The sequence below is a fragment of the Oncorhynchus masou genome, chromosome 5, assembly GCF_036934945.1.
Source record: "Oncorhynchus masou masou isolate Uvic2021 chromosome 5, UVic_Omas_1.1, whole genome shotgun sequence".
NCBI classification, from domain to species: domain Eukaryota; kingdom Metazoa; phylum Chordata; class Actinopteri; order Salmoniformes; family Salmonidae; genus Oncorhynchus; species Oncorhynchus masou.
This window is the reverse complement of record NC_088216.1, coordinates 5,668,520-5,683,094: the sequence shown is the minus strand read 5'-3', so window position 1 is coordinate 5,683,094 and position 14,575 is coordinate 5,668,520. Positions and strand designations below refer to the sequence as shown.

The 14,575-nt window shown below is 48.8% G+C and overlaps 1 protein-coding gene across 1 annotated transcript in view; it reads right to left on the bottom strand.

Moving 5' to 3' along the window:
• Positions 1–14,575, bottom strand: part of LOC135531434 (UPF0524 protein C3orf70 homolog A-like) — a 48,275-nt gene that overhangs the window by 3,356 nt on the left and 30,344 nt on the right. The window lies entirely within an intron of this gene.

Below are 14,575 nucleotides of genomic sequence, written 5' to 3'. Positions count from 1 at the left end.
TGCAGTGGTATAAAGCACATTCTCTGGACTGATGAATCACGCTTCACCATCTGGCAGTCCAACGGAGGAATCTGGGTTTGGCAGATGCAAGGAGAACGCTACCTGCCCCCAATGTATAGTGCCAACTGTAAAGTTTGGTGGAGGAGGTCTGGGGCTGTTGTTCATGGTTCGGGCCTCTTAGTTCCAGTGAAGGGAAAATCTTTATGCTTTTATTTACTTAATCCATTTTAGAATACGGCTGTAAAATATCAAAATGTGGAAAAATGAAGGGGTCTGAATACTGTCTCCAGTATGACATGTTCTCCTCTCTTCCTCCTTCATTCTCTCCCCCCTACTGTGTGTTACCATTCTCTCCCCCCTACTGTGTGTTACCATTCTCTCCCCCTACTGTGTGTTACCATGGGCATCTCCAGTATGACATGTTCTCCTCTCTTCTCTCCCTCATTCTCTCCCCCTACTGTGTGTTACCATTCTCTCCCCCCTACTGTGTGTTACCATTCTCTCCAGTATAACATGTTCTCCTCTCTTCCCTCCCTCATTCTCCCCCCTACTGTGTGTTACCATTCTCCCCCCTACTGTGTGTTACCATTCTCTCCCCCCTACTGTGTGTTACCATTATCTCCAGTATGACATGTTCTCCTCTCTTCCCTCCCTCATTCTCCCCCTACTGTGTGTTACCATTCTCTCCCCCCTACTGTGTGTTACCATTCTCTCCCCCTACTGTGTGTTACCATTCTCTCCCCCCTACTGTGTGTTACCATGGGCATCTCCAGTATGACATGTTCTCCTCTCCCCTCCCTCATTCTCCCCCCTACTGTGTGTTACCATTCTCTCCCCCCTACTGTGTGTTACCATTCTCTCCCCCCCCCTACTGTGTGTTACCATTCTCTCCCCCCTACTGTGTGTTACCATTCTCTCCCCCTACTGTGTGTTACCATTCTCTCCCCCTACTGTGTGTTACCATTCTCTCCCCCTACTGTGTGTTACCATTCTCTCCCCCCTACTGTGTGTTACCATGGGCATCTCCAGTATGACATGTTCTCCTCTCTTCCCTCCCTCATTCTCCCCCCTACTGTGTGTTACCATTCTCTCCCCCTACTGTGTGTTACCATTCTCTCCCCCTACTGTGTGTTACCATGGGCATCTCCAGTATGACATGTTCTCCTCTCTTCTCTCCCTCATTCTCTCCCCCTACTGTGTGTTACCATTCTCTCCCCCCTACTGTGTGTTACCATTCTCTCCCCCTACTGTGTGTTACCATTCTCTCCCCCTACTGTGTGTTACCATTCATTCTCCCCCTACTGTGTGTTACCATTCTCTCCCCTACTGTGTGTTACCATTCTCTCCCCCCTACTGTGTGTTACCATTCTCTCCCCCTACTGTGTGTTACCATTCTCTCCCCCCTACTGTGTGTTACCATTCTCCCCCAGTATACTGTGTGTTCCCCCATTCTCCCCCCTACTGTGTGTTACCATTCTCTCCCCCTACTGTGTGTTACCATGGGCATCTCCAGTATGACATGTTCTCCTCTCTTCCTCCCTCATTCTCTCCCCCCTACTGTGTGTTACCATTCTCTCCCCTACTGTGTGTTACCATTCTCTCCCCCTACTGTGTGTTACCATTATCTCCAGTATAACATGTTCTCCTCTCTTCCCTCCCTCATTCTCTCCCCCTACTGTGTGTTACCATTCTCTCCCCCTACTACTGTGTTACCATGTGTTACCATTCTCTCCCCCTACTGTGTGTTACCATTCTCTCCCCCTACTGTGTGTTACCATTCTCTCCCCCCTACTGTGTGTTACCATGGGCATCTCCAGTATAACATGTTCTCCTCTCTTCCCTCCCTCATTCTCTCCCCCTACTGTGTGTTACCATTCTCCCCCCTACTGTGTGTTACCATTATCTCCAGTATAACATGTTCTCCTCTCTTCCCTCCCTCATTCTCTCCCCCCTACTGTGTGTTACCATTCTCCCCCCCCTACTGTGTGTTACCATTCTCTCCCCCTACTGTGTGTTACCATTCTCTCCCCCTACTGTGTGTTACCATTCTCTCCCCCCTACTGTGTGTTCTCCCCCCATTCATTCTCTCCCCCTACTGTGTGTTACCATTCTCTCCCCCTACTGTGTGTTACCATTCTCTCCCCCTACTGTGTGTTACCATGGGCATCTCCAGTATGACATGTTCTCCTCTCTTCCCTCCCTCATTCTCTCCCCCTACTGTGTGTTACCATTCTCTCCCCCCTACTGTGTGTTACCATTATCTCCAGTATAACATGTTCTCCTCTCTTCCCTCCCTCATTCTCTCCCCCCTACTGTGTGTTACCATTCTCTCCCCCCTACTGTGTGTTACCATGGGCATCTCCAGTATGACATGTTCTCCTCTCTTCCCTCCCTCATTCTCTCCCCCTACTGTGTGTTACCATTCTCTCCCCCCTACTGTGTGTTACCATTATCTCCAGTATAACATGTTCTCCTCTCTTCCCTCCCTCATTCTCTCCCCCTACTGTGTGTTACCATTCTCTCCCCCCTACTGTGTGTTACCATTATCTCCAGTATAACATGTTCTCCTCTCTTCCCTCCCTCATCCCCCCTACTGTGTGTTACCATTCTCTCCCCCTACTGTGTGTTACCATTCTCTCCAGTATAACATGTTCTCCTCTCTTCCCTCCCTCATTCTCTCCCCCTACTGTGTGTTACCATTCTCTCCCCTACTGTGTGTTACCATTCTCTCCCCCTACTGTGTGTTACCATTCTCTCCAGTATAACATGTTCTCCTCCCCCTCTTCCCTCCCTCATTCTCTCCCCCTACTGTGTGTTACCATTCTCTCCCCCCTACTGTGTGTTACCATTCTCTCCCCCCTACTGTGTGTTACCATTCTCTCCCCCTACTGTGTGTTACTGTGTGTTACCATTCTCTCCCCCCTACTGTGTGTTACCATGGGCATCTCCAGTATAACATGTTCTCCTCTCTTCCCTCCCTCATTCTCTCCCCCTACTGTGTGTTACCATTCTCTCCCCCTACTGTGTGTTACCATTCTCTCCAGTATAACATGTTCTCCTCTCTTCTCTCCCTCATTCTCTCCCCCTACTGTGTGTTACCATTCTCTCCAGTACAACATGTTCTCCTCTCTTCCCTCCCTCATTCTCTCCCCCTACTGTGTGTTACCATTCTCTCCAGTATAACATGTTCTCCTCTCTTCCCTCCCTCATTCATTCTCCCCCTACTGTGTGTTACCATCTCTCTCCAGTATAACATGTTCTCCCCTCTTCCCTCCCTCATTCTCTCCCCCTACTGTGTGTTACCATTCTCTCCAGTATAACATGTTCTCCTACTTCTCTCCCTCATTCTCTCCCCCCTACTGTGTGTTACCATTCTCCCCCCTACTGTGTGTTACCATTCTCTCCCCCCTACTGTGTGTTACCATTTCTCCCCCCTACTGTGTGTTACCATTCTCTCCCCCTACTGTGTGTTACCATGGGCATCTCCAGTATGACATGTTCTCCTCTCTTCTCTCCCTCATTCTCTCCCCCTACTGTGTGTTACCATTCTCTCCCCCTACTGTGTGTTACCATTCTCTCCAGTATAACATGTTCTCCTCTCTTCTCTCCCTCATTCTCTCCCCCTACTGTGTGTTACCATTCTCTCCCCCTACTGTGTGTTACCATTCTCTAACATGTTCTCCCCCCCTACTGTGTGTTACCATTCTCTCCCCCTACTGTGTGTTACCATGGGCATCTCCAGTATAACATGTTCTCCTCTCTTCCTCCCTCATTCTCTCCCCCTACTGTGTGTTACCATTCTCTCCCCCTACTGTGTGTTACCATTCTCTCCCCCCTACTGTGTGTTACCATTCTCTCCCCCCTACTGTGTGTTACCATTCTCTCCCCCTACTGTGTGTTACCATTCTCTCCAGTATAACATGTTACCATTCTCTCCCCCTACTGTGTGTTACCATTCTCCCCCCTACTGTGTGTTACCATTCTCTCCCCCCTACTGTGTGTTACCATGGGCATCTCCAGTATAACATGTTCTCCTCTCTTCTCTCCCTCATTCTCTCCCCCTACTGTGTGTTACCATTCTCTCCCCAGTATAACATGTTCTGTTCTCCTCTCTTCCCTCCCTCATTCTCTCCCCCTACTGTGTGTTACCATTATCTCCAGTATGACATGTTCTCCTCTCTTCTCTCCCTCATTCTCTCCCCCTACTGTGTGTTACCATTATCTCCAGTATGACATGTTCTCCTCTCTTCTCTCCCTCATTCTCTCCCCCTACTGTGTGTTACCATTATCTCCAGTATGACATGTTCTTCCTCCCTCTTCTCTCCCTGTGTGTTACCATTCTCTCCCCCTACTGTGTGTTACCATTATCTCCAGTATAACATGTTCTCCTCTCTTCTCTCCCTCATTCTCTCCCCCTACTGTGTGTTACCATGGGCATCTCCAGTATAACATGTTCTCCTCTCTTCCCTCCCTCATTCTCTCCCCCTACTGTGTGTTACCATTATCTCCAGTATGACATGTTCTCCTCTCTTCTCTCCCTCATTCTCTCCCCCTACTGTGTGTTACCATTCATTCTCTCCCCCCTACTGTGTGTTACCATTCTCTCCCCCCTACTGTGTGTTACCATTATCTCCAGTATAACATGTTCTCCTCTCTTCCCTCCCTCATTCTCTCCCCCTACTGTGTGTTACCATTCTCTCCCCCCTACTGTGTGTTACCATTCTCTCCCCCTACTGTGTGTTACCATGGGCATCTCCAGTATAACATGTTCTCCTCTCTTCCCTCCCTCATTCTCTCCCCCTACTGTGTGTTACCATTCTCTCCCCCCTACTGTGTGTTACCATTCTCTCCCCCCTACTGTGTGTTACCATTATCTCCAGTATAACATGTTCTCCTCTCTTCCCTCCCTCATTCTCTCCCCCTACTGTGTGTTACCATTCTCTCCCCCTACTGTGTGTTACCATTCTCTCCCCCTACTGTGTGTTACCATTCTCTCCCCCCTACTGTGTGTTACCATTCTCTCCCCCTACTGTGTGTTACCATTCTCTCCCCCTACTGTGTGTTACCATTCTCTCCCCCCTACTGTGTGTTACCATGGGCATCTCCAGTATGACATGTTCTCCTCTTCTCTCCCTCATTCTCTCCCCCTACTGTGTGTTACCATTATCTCCAGTATGACATGTTCTCCTCTCTTCTCTCCCTCATTCTCTCCCCCCTACTGTGTGTTACCATTCTCTCCCCCTACTGTGTGTTACCATTATCTCCAGTATGACATGTTCTTCTCCTCTCATTCTCTCCCCCCTCATTCTCTCCCCCTACTGTGTGTTACCATTATCTCCAGTATGACATGTTCTCCTCTCTTCTCTCCCTCATTCTCTCCCCCTACTGTGTGTTACCATTATCTCCAGTATAACATGTTCTCCCTCTTCTCTCCCTCATTCTCTCCCCCCTACTGTGTGTTACCATTATCTCCAGTATGACATGTTCTCCTCTCTTCTCTTCTCTCCCTCATTCTCTCCCCCTACTGTGTGTTACCATTCTCTCCCCCCTACTGTGTGTTACCATGGGCATCTCCAGTATAACATGTTCTCCTCTCTTCCCTCCCTCATTCTCTCCCCCCTACTGTGTGTTACCATTCTCTCCCCCTACTGTGTGTTACCATGGGCATCTCCAGTATAACATGTTCTCCTCTCTTCTCTCCCTCATTCTCTCCCCCTACTGTGTGTTACCATTCTCTCCCCCTACTGTGTGTTACCATTCTCCCCCTACTGTGTGTTACCATTCTCTCCCCCTACTGTGTGTTACCATCTCAGTATAACATGTTCTCCCCTACTGTGTGTTACCATTCTCCCCCTACTGTGTGTTACCATTCTCTCCCCCTACTGTGTGTTACCATGGGCATCTCCAGTATAACATGTTCTCCTCTCTTCCCTCCCTCATTCTCTCCCCCTACTGTGTGTTACCATTCTCTCCCCCCTACTGTGTGTTACCATCTCCAGTATAACATCTTCCCCCCTACTGTGTGTTACCATTCTCCCCCCTACTGTGTGTTACCATGGGCATCTCCAGTATAACATGTTCTCCTCTCTTCTCTCCCTCATTCTCTCCCCCTACTGTGTGTTACCATTCTCTCCCCCCTACTGTGTGTTACCATTCTCTCCCCCTACTGTGTGTTACCATGGGCATCTCCAGTATAACATGTTCTCCTCTCTTCTCTCCCTCATTCTCTCCCCCTACTGTGTGTTACCATTCTCTCCCCCCTACTGTGTGTTACCATTCTCTCCCCCCTACTGTGTGTTACCATTCTTCCCCCCTACTGTGTGTTACCATTCTCTCCCCCCTACTGTGTGTTACCATTCTCTCCCCCTACTGTGTGTTACCATTCATCTCCAGTATAACATTTCTCCCCCTACTTCCCTCCCCATTCTCTCCCCCTACTGTGTGTTACCATTCTCTCCCCCTACTGTGTGTTACCATTCTCTCCCCCTACTGTGTGTTACCATTCTCTCCCCCTAGTATACCATTCTCTCTCCCCCTACTGTGTGTTACCATTCTCTCCCCCCTACTGTGTGTTACCATTCTCTCCCCCTACTGTGTGTTACCATTCTCTCCCCTACTGTGTGTTACCATTCTCATTCCCCCCTACTGTGTGTTACCATTCTCTCCCCCTACTGTGTGTTACCATGGGCATCTCCAGTATAACATGTTCTCTCCCATTCTCCCCCTACTGTGTGTTACCATTCTCTCATTCATTCTCTCTCCCCCTACTGTGTGTTACCATTATCTCCAGTATGACATGTTCTCCTCTCTTCCCTCCCTCATTCTCTCCCCCTACTGTGTGTTACCATTCTCTCCCCCTACTGTGTGTTACCATGGGCATCTCCAGTATAACATGTTCTCCTCTCTTCTCTCCCTCATTCTCTCCCCCTACTGTGTGTTACCATTCTCTCCCCCCTACTGTGTGTTACCATTCTCTCCCCCCTACTGTGTGTTACCATGGGCATCTCCAGTATAACATGTTCTCCTCTCTTCCCTCCCTCATTCTCTCCCCCTACTGTGTGTTACCATTATCTCCAGTATGACATGTTCTCCTCTCTTCCCTCCCTCATTCTCTCCCCCCTACTGTGTGTTACCATTCTCTCCCCCTACTGTGTGTTACCATGGGCATCTCCAGTATAACATGTTCTCCTCTCTTCTCTCCCTCATTCTCTCCCCCTACTGTGTGTTACCATTCTCTCCCCCCTACTGTGTGTTACCATTCATCTCCCCCCTACTGTGTGTTACCATTCTCTCCCCCTACTGTGTGTTACCATTCTCTCCCCCCTACTGTGTGTTACCATGGGCATCTCCAGTATAACATGTTCTCCTCTCTTCTCTCCCTCATTCTCTCCCCCTACTGTGTGTTACCATTCTCTCCCCCTACTGTGTGTTACCATTCTCTCCCCCTACTGTGTGTTACCATGGGCATCTCCAGTATAACATGTTCTCCTCTCTTCCCTCCCTCATTCTCTCCCCCTACTGTGTGTTACCATTCTCTCCCCCTACTGTGTGTTACCATTCTCTCCCCCCTACTGTGTGTTACCATTCTCTCCCCCTACTGTGTGTTACCATTCTCTCCCCCTACTGTGTGTTACCATGGGCATCTCCAGTATAACATGTTCTCCTCTCTTCTCTCCCTCATCTGCTCCACTGCCTAACTCCCTCTCCTCGCTTCTCTCCCTCATTCCTCCCCCTCCCTCTCTCTCTCTCATTCTCTCTCTACTCCTCCTCTTACACTGAGAACTGGAGCATCACAAACACACAAGAGGATGAGATTCTACAGGAGGAGGAGATTCTCATTCAGGAGGAGGAGATTCTACAGGAGGATGAGATTCCCCCCTACTGTGAGGAGAATATTCTACAGGAGGAGAATATTCTACAGGAGGAGGAGGAGGAGATTCTACAGGAGGAGATTCTATAAGATGATCAGTTCTACAGAAGGCGGAGATTCTCCAGGAGCAGGAGATTCTATATGAGGAGGAGATTCTATATGAGGAGGAGATTCTACCGGAGCAGGATATTCTAGAGGAGGAGGAGATTCTATATGAGGAGGAGATTCTATATGAGGAGGAGATTCTACCGGAGCAGGATATTCTACAGGAGGAAGATATTCTACAGGAGGAGGAGATTCTACAGGAGCAGGATATTCTACAGGAGGAAGATATTCTACAGGAGGAGGATATTCTACAGGAGCAGGATATTCTACAGGAGGAGGAGATTCTACAGGAGCAGGATATTCTAGAGGAGGACGAGATTCTACAGGAGGAGGAGATTCTACAGGAGCAGGATATTCTACAGGAGGAGGAGATTCTACAGGAGGAGGATATTCTACAGGAGCAGGATATTCTACAGGGGGGGAGATTCTACAGGAGGAGAGGATAAAAGAGGGTAGAATAGACTATATCCAATATCAATGTCACTGACGTAGTTGGTACAGAAATTAAATGAAACGTGGGTACAGAGAACAGACAGGGGAAGTGGTGAAATCAAGGTTACAGCATGACACCAAATCAAGGTTACAACATCAGATCGATAGACAGATCGATACCATGGGCATCTCCGAGCTTTGTAGTTAATGTATCTTAGTAGTTACAGTATCATTGTAGTTACAGTATCTTAGTAGTTACTGTATTTTTGCAATATTAAATCGCTATCAGCATGTGGAACATTCAGGGCCTCCACTAGTGAACCTTTGGACTGTACTTGTAAATGTCATCATTCTGAAGGAGACATGGTATAAGACAGGCTACAGAGAGGTAATCATGCTGTCACTTGTCCCACAGGCTACAGAGTGGTAATCATGCTGTCACCGTCCCCAGGCTACAGAGAGGTAATCATGCTGTCTCTGTCCCACAGGCTACAGAGAGGTAATCATGCTGTCACCATCCCACAGGCTCCAGAGAGGTAATCATGCTGTCACCGTCCCACAGGCTACAGAGAGGTAATCATGCTGTCACTGTCCCACAGGCTACAGAGAGGTAATCATGCTGTCACCGTCCCACAGGCTACTGAGAGTTAATCATGCTGTTCACTGTCCTACAGAGAGGTAATCATGCTGTCACTGTTCCACAGGCTACAGAGATGTAATCATGCTGTCACTGTTCCACAGGCTACTGTTGTAATCATGCTGTCACTGTTCCACAGGCTACAGAGAGGTAATCATGCTGTCACCGTCCCACAGGCTACAGAGAGGTAATCATGCTGTCACTGTCCCACAGGCTACAGAGAGGTAATCATGCTGTCACTGTTCCACAGGCTACAGAGAGGTAATCATGCTGTCACTGTCCCACAGGCTACAGGGAGGTAATCATGCTGTCACTGTCCCACAGGCTCAGAGAGTATAACATGCTGTCTTCCGTCCCACTGGCTACAGAGAGGTAATCATGCTGTCACTGTCCCACAGGCTACAGAGAGGTAATCATGCTGTCACTGTTCCACAGGCTACAGAGAGGTAATCATGCTGTCACTGTTCCACAGGCTACAGAGAGGTAATCATGCTGTCACTGTCCCACAGGCTACAGAGAGGTAATCATGCTGTCACTGTCCCACAGGCTACAGAGAGGTAATCATGCTGTCACTGTCCCACAGGCTACAGAGAGGTAATCATGCTGTCACTGTTCCACAGGCTCAGAGAGGTAACATGCTGTCACCGTCCCACTGGCTACAGAGAGGTAATCATGCTGTCACCGTCCCACTGGCTACAGAGAGGTAATCATGCTGTCACTGTCCCACAGGCTACAGAGAGGTAATCATGCTGTCACCGTGTTACCATCAGGCTACAGAGAGGTAATCATGCTGTCACCGTCCCACAGGCTACAGAGGTAATCATGCTGTCACTGTTCCACAGGCTACAGAGAGGTAATCATGCTGTCACCGTCCCACAGGCTACAGAGAGGTAATCATTGTCACCGTCCCACAGGCTACAGAGAGGTAATCATGCTGTCACCGTCCCACAGGCTACAGAGAGGTAATCATGCTGTCACTGTCCCACAGGCTACAGAGGTCCAATCATGCTGTCACCGTCCCACAGGCTACAGAGAGGTAATCATGCTGTCACCGTCCCACAGGCTTAATCATCTCACCGTCCCACAGGCTACAGAGAGTAATCATGCTGTCACCGTCCCACAGGCTACAGAGAGGTAATCATGCTGTCACTGTCCCACAGGCTACAGAGAGGTAATCATGCTGTCACTGTCCCACTGGCTACAGAGAGGTAATCATGCTGTCACTGTCCCACAGGCTACAGAGAGGTAATGTGTTCATGCTGTCACCGTTCCACAGGCTACAGAGAGGTAATCATGCTGTCACCGTCCCACTGGCTACAGAGAGGTAATCATGCTGTTTGTCCCACAGGCTACAGAGAGGTAATCATGCTGTCACTGTCCCACAGGCTACAGAGAGGTAATCATGCTGTCACTGTCCCACAGGCTACAGAGAGGTAATCATGCTGTCACTGTTCCATTCTACTAATCATGCTGTCACTGTTCCACAGGCTACAGAGAGGTAATCATGCTGTCACTGTTCCACAGGCTACAGAGAGGTAATCATGCTGTCACCGTCCCACAGGCTACAGAGAGGTAATCATTGTCACCGTCCCACAGGCTACAGAGAGGTAATCATGCTGTCACCGTCCCACAGGCTACAGAGAGGTAATCATGCTGTCACTGTCCCACAGGCTACAGAGAGGTAATCATGCTGTCACTGTCCCACAGGCTACAGAGAGGTAATCATGCTGTCACCGTCCCACAGGCTACAGAGAGGTAATCATGCTGTCACCGTCCCACAGGCTACAGAGAGGTAATCATGCTGTCACTGTCCCACAGGCTACAGAGAGGTAATCATGCTGTCACCATCCCACAGGCTACAGAGAGGTAATCATGCTGTCACCGTCCCACAGGCTACAGAGAGGTAATCATGCTGTCACTGTCCCACAGGCTACAGAGAGGTAATCATGCTGTCACCGTCCCACAGGCTACAGAGAGGTAATCATGCTGTCACTGTTCCACAGGCTACAGAGAGGTAATCATGCTGTCACTGTTCCACAGGCTACAGAGAGGTAATCATGCTGTTATTGTCCCACAGGCTACAGAGAGGTAATCATGCTGTCACTGTTCCACAGGCTACAGAGAGGTAATCATGCTGTCACTGTTCCACAGGCTACAGAGAGGTAATCATGCTGTCACTGTTCCACAGGCTACAGAGAGGTAATCATGCTGTCACTGTTCCACAGGCTACAGAGAGTCCCACAGGCTACAGAGAATCATGCTGTCACCGTCCCACAGGCTACAGAGAGGTAATCATGCTGTCACTGTTCCACAGGCTACAGAGAGGTAATCATGCTGTCACTGTTCCACAGGCTACAGAGAGGTAATCATGCTGTCACTGTCCCACAGGCTACAGAGAGGTAATCATGCTGTCACCGTCCCACAGGCTACAGAGAGGTAATCATGCTGTCACCGTCCCACAGGCTACAGAGAGGTAATCATGCTGTCACTGTCCCACAGGCTACAGAGAGGTAATCATGCTGTCACCATCCCACAGGCTACAGAGAGGTAATCATGCTGTCACCATCCCACAGGCTACAGAGAGGTAATCATGCTGTCACTGTCCCACAGGCTACAGAGAGGTAATCATGCTGTCACTGTCCCACAGACTACAGAGAGGTAATCATGCTGTCACTGTCCCACAGGCTACAGAGAGGTAATCATGCTGTCACCGTCCCACAGGCTGCAGAGAGGTAATCATGCTGTCACCGTCCCACAGGCTACAGAGAGGTAATCATGCTGTCACTGTCCCACAGGCTACAGAGAGGTAATCATGCTGTCACCATCCCACAGGCTAGAGAGAGGTAATCATGCTGTCACCATCCCACAGGCTACAGAGAGGTAATCATGCTGTCACCATCCCACAGGCTACAGAGAGGTAATCATGCTGTCACTGTCCCACAGGCTACAGAGAGGTAATCATGCTGTCACCATCCCACAGGCTACAGAGAGGTAATCATGCTGTCACTGTCCCACAGGCTACAGAGAGGTAATCATGCTGTCACCATCCCACAGGCTACAGAGAGGTAATCATGCTGTCACTGTCCCACAGGCTACAGAGAGGTAATCATGCTGTCACTGTCCCACAGACTACAGAGAGGTAATCATGCTGTCACTGTCCCACAGGCTACAGAGAGGTAATCATGCTGTCACCATCCCACAGGCTACAGAGAGGTAATCATGCTGTCACCGTCCCACAGGCTACAGAGAGGTAATCATGCTGTCACTGTCCCACAGGCTACAGAGAGGTAATCATGCTGTCACCATCCCACAGGCTACAGAGAGGTAATCATGCTGTCACCATCCCACAGGCTACAGAGAGGTAATCATGCTGTCACCATCCCACAGGCTACAGAGAGGTAATCATGCTGTCACCATCCCACAGGCTACAGAGAGGTAATCATGCTGTCACCGTCCCACAGGCTACAGAGAGGTAATCATGCTGTCACTGTCCCACAGGCTACAGAGAGGTAATCATGCTGTCACCCTCCCACAGGCTACAGAGAGGTAATCATGCTGTCACCGTCCCACAGGCTACAGAGAGGTAATCATGCTGTCACCATCCCACAGGCTACAGAGAGGTAATCATGCTGTCACCATCCCACAGGCTACAGAGAGGTAATCATGCTGTCACCGTCCCACAGGCTACAGAGAGGTAATCATGCTGTCACCGTCCCACAGGCTACAGAGAGGTAATCATGCTGTCACCGTCCCACAGACTACAGAGAGGTAATCATGCTGTCACCGTCCCACAGGCTACAGAGAGGTAATCATGCTGTCACTGTTCCACAGACTACAGAGAGGTAATCATGCTGTCACTGTCCCACAGGCTACAGAGAGGTAATCATGCTGTCACTGTCCCACAGGCTACAGAGAGGTAATCATGCTGTCACTGTCCCACAGGCTACAGAGAGGTAATCATGCTGTCACTGTCCCACAGGCTACAGAGAGGTAATCATGCTGTCACTGTCCCACAGGCTACAGAGAGGTAATCATGCTGTCACCGTCCCACAGGCTACAGAGAGGTAATCATGCTGTCACCATCCCACAGGCTACAGAGAGGTAATCATGCTGTCACCGTCCCACAGGCTACAGAGAGGTAATCATGCTGTCACTGTCCCACAGGCTACAGAGAGGTAATCATGCTGTCACTGTCCCACAGGCTACAGAGAGGTAATCATGCTGTCACTGTCCCACAGGCTACAGAGAGGTAATCATGCTGTCACTGTCCCACAGGCTACAGAGAGGTAATCATGCTGTTACTGTCCCACAGGCTACAGAGAGGTAATCATGCTGTCACTGTCCCACAGGCTACAGAGAGGTAATAAGTTTGGCATACAGGACTGTTCTACAAAGTTATTGAAAGCAGTGAAACATATGACATAATTAAATCAATATACAGTGCATTCAAAAAGTATTCAGACCCCTTGACTTTTTCCACTTTGGTTAGTCTTATTCTACAATTGTTTACATTTATTTTTTCTCATGAATCTATACACAACATTTTTTTGGTGCAAATGAAATACCTTATTTACATAAGTATTCAGACCCTTTGCTATGAGAAGCTAAATTGCTCAGGTGCATCCTGTTTCCATTGATCACTTGAGTTGTTTCTACAACAGAGTCCACCTGTGGTAAATTAAATTGATTGGACATGATTTGGAAAGACACACACCTGTCTATATAAGGTCCCACAGTTGGCTGCATGTCAGAGCAAAAACCAGGCCATAATGTCAAAGGAATTGTCTGTAAAGCTCAGAGACAGGATTGTGCTGTCACAGATCTGGGGAAGGCTACCAACATTTTTGCAGCATTGAAGGTCAAGAACAACTTGGCCCACATTCTTAAATGGAAGAGGTTTGGAACCACCAAGACTCTTCCTAGATCTGGCCTCTCAGTCAAACTGAGCAATAGGGGAGAAGGGCCAATGGTCACTCTGACAGAGCTCCAGAGTTCCTCTGTGGAGATGGGGCGTTCCAGAAGGACAACCATCTCTGCAGCACTCCACCAATCAGGCCTTTATGGTAGAAAGGCCAGAGAGGAAATCACTCCTCAGTAAAAGGCACATGGCAGGTAATCATGCTGTCAGTTTGCCAAAGGCTAAAGGACCATGAGAAACAACACTCCCCATCTAACCTGACAGAGCTTGAGAGGATCTGTAGAGACGAATGGGAGAAACTCCCCGAATACAGGTGTGCCAAGCAGCGTCATATCCAAGAGGACTCGAGGCTGTCGCTGCCAAAGGTTCTTCAACAAAGAACTGGTAAACGGTCTGAATGTTCATGTAAATTTGAATATATTTGCTTAACACATTTGCTTAAAATGTCTTTAAAAACAATTTAATCAATTTTAGAATATGGCAGTAACCTAACAAAATGGCTAAAAAGAGGTCTAAATACTGTCATTGTACCTCAATGGCCACTATTCTAGTAGAATCCTCAGCCCCTGGTGTTCACAATTCAGAGGTTAAATGCCTGCTCTACCCATATGAC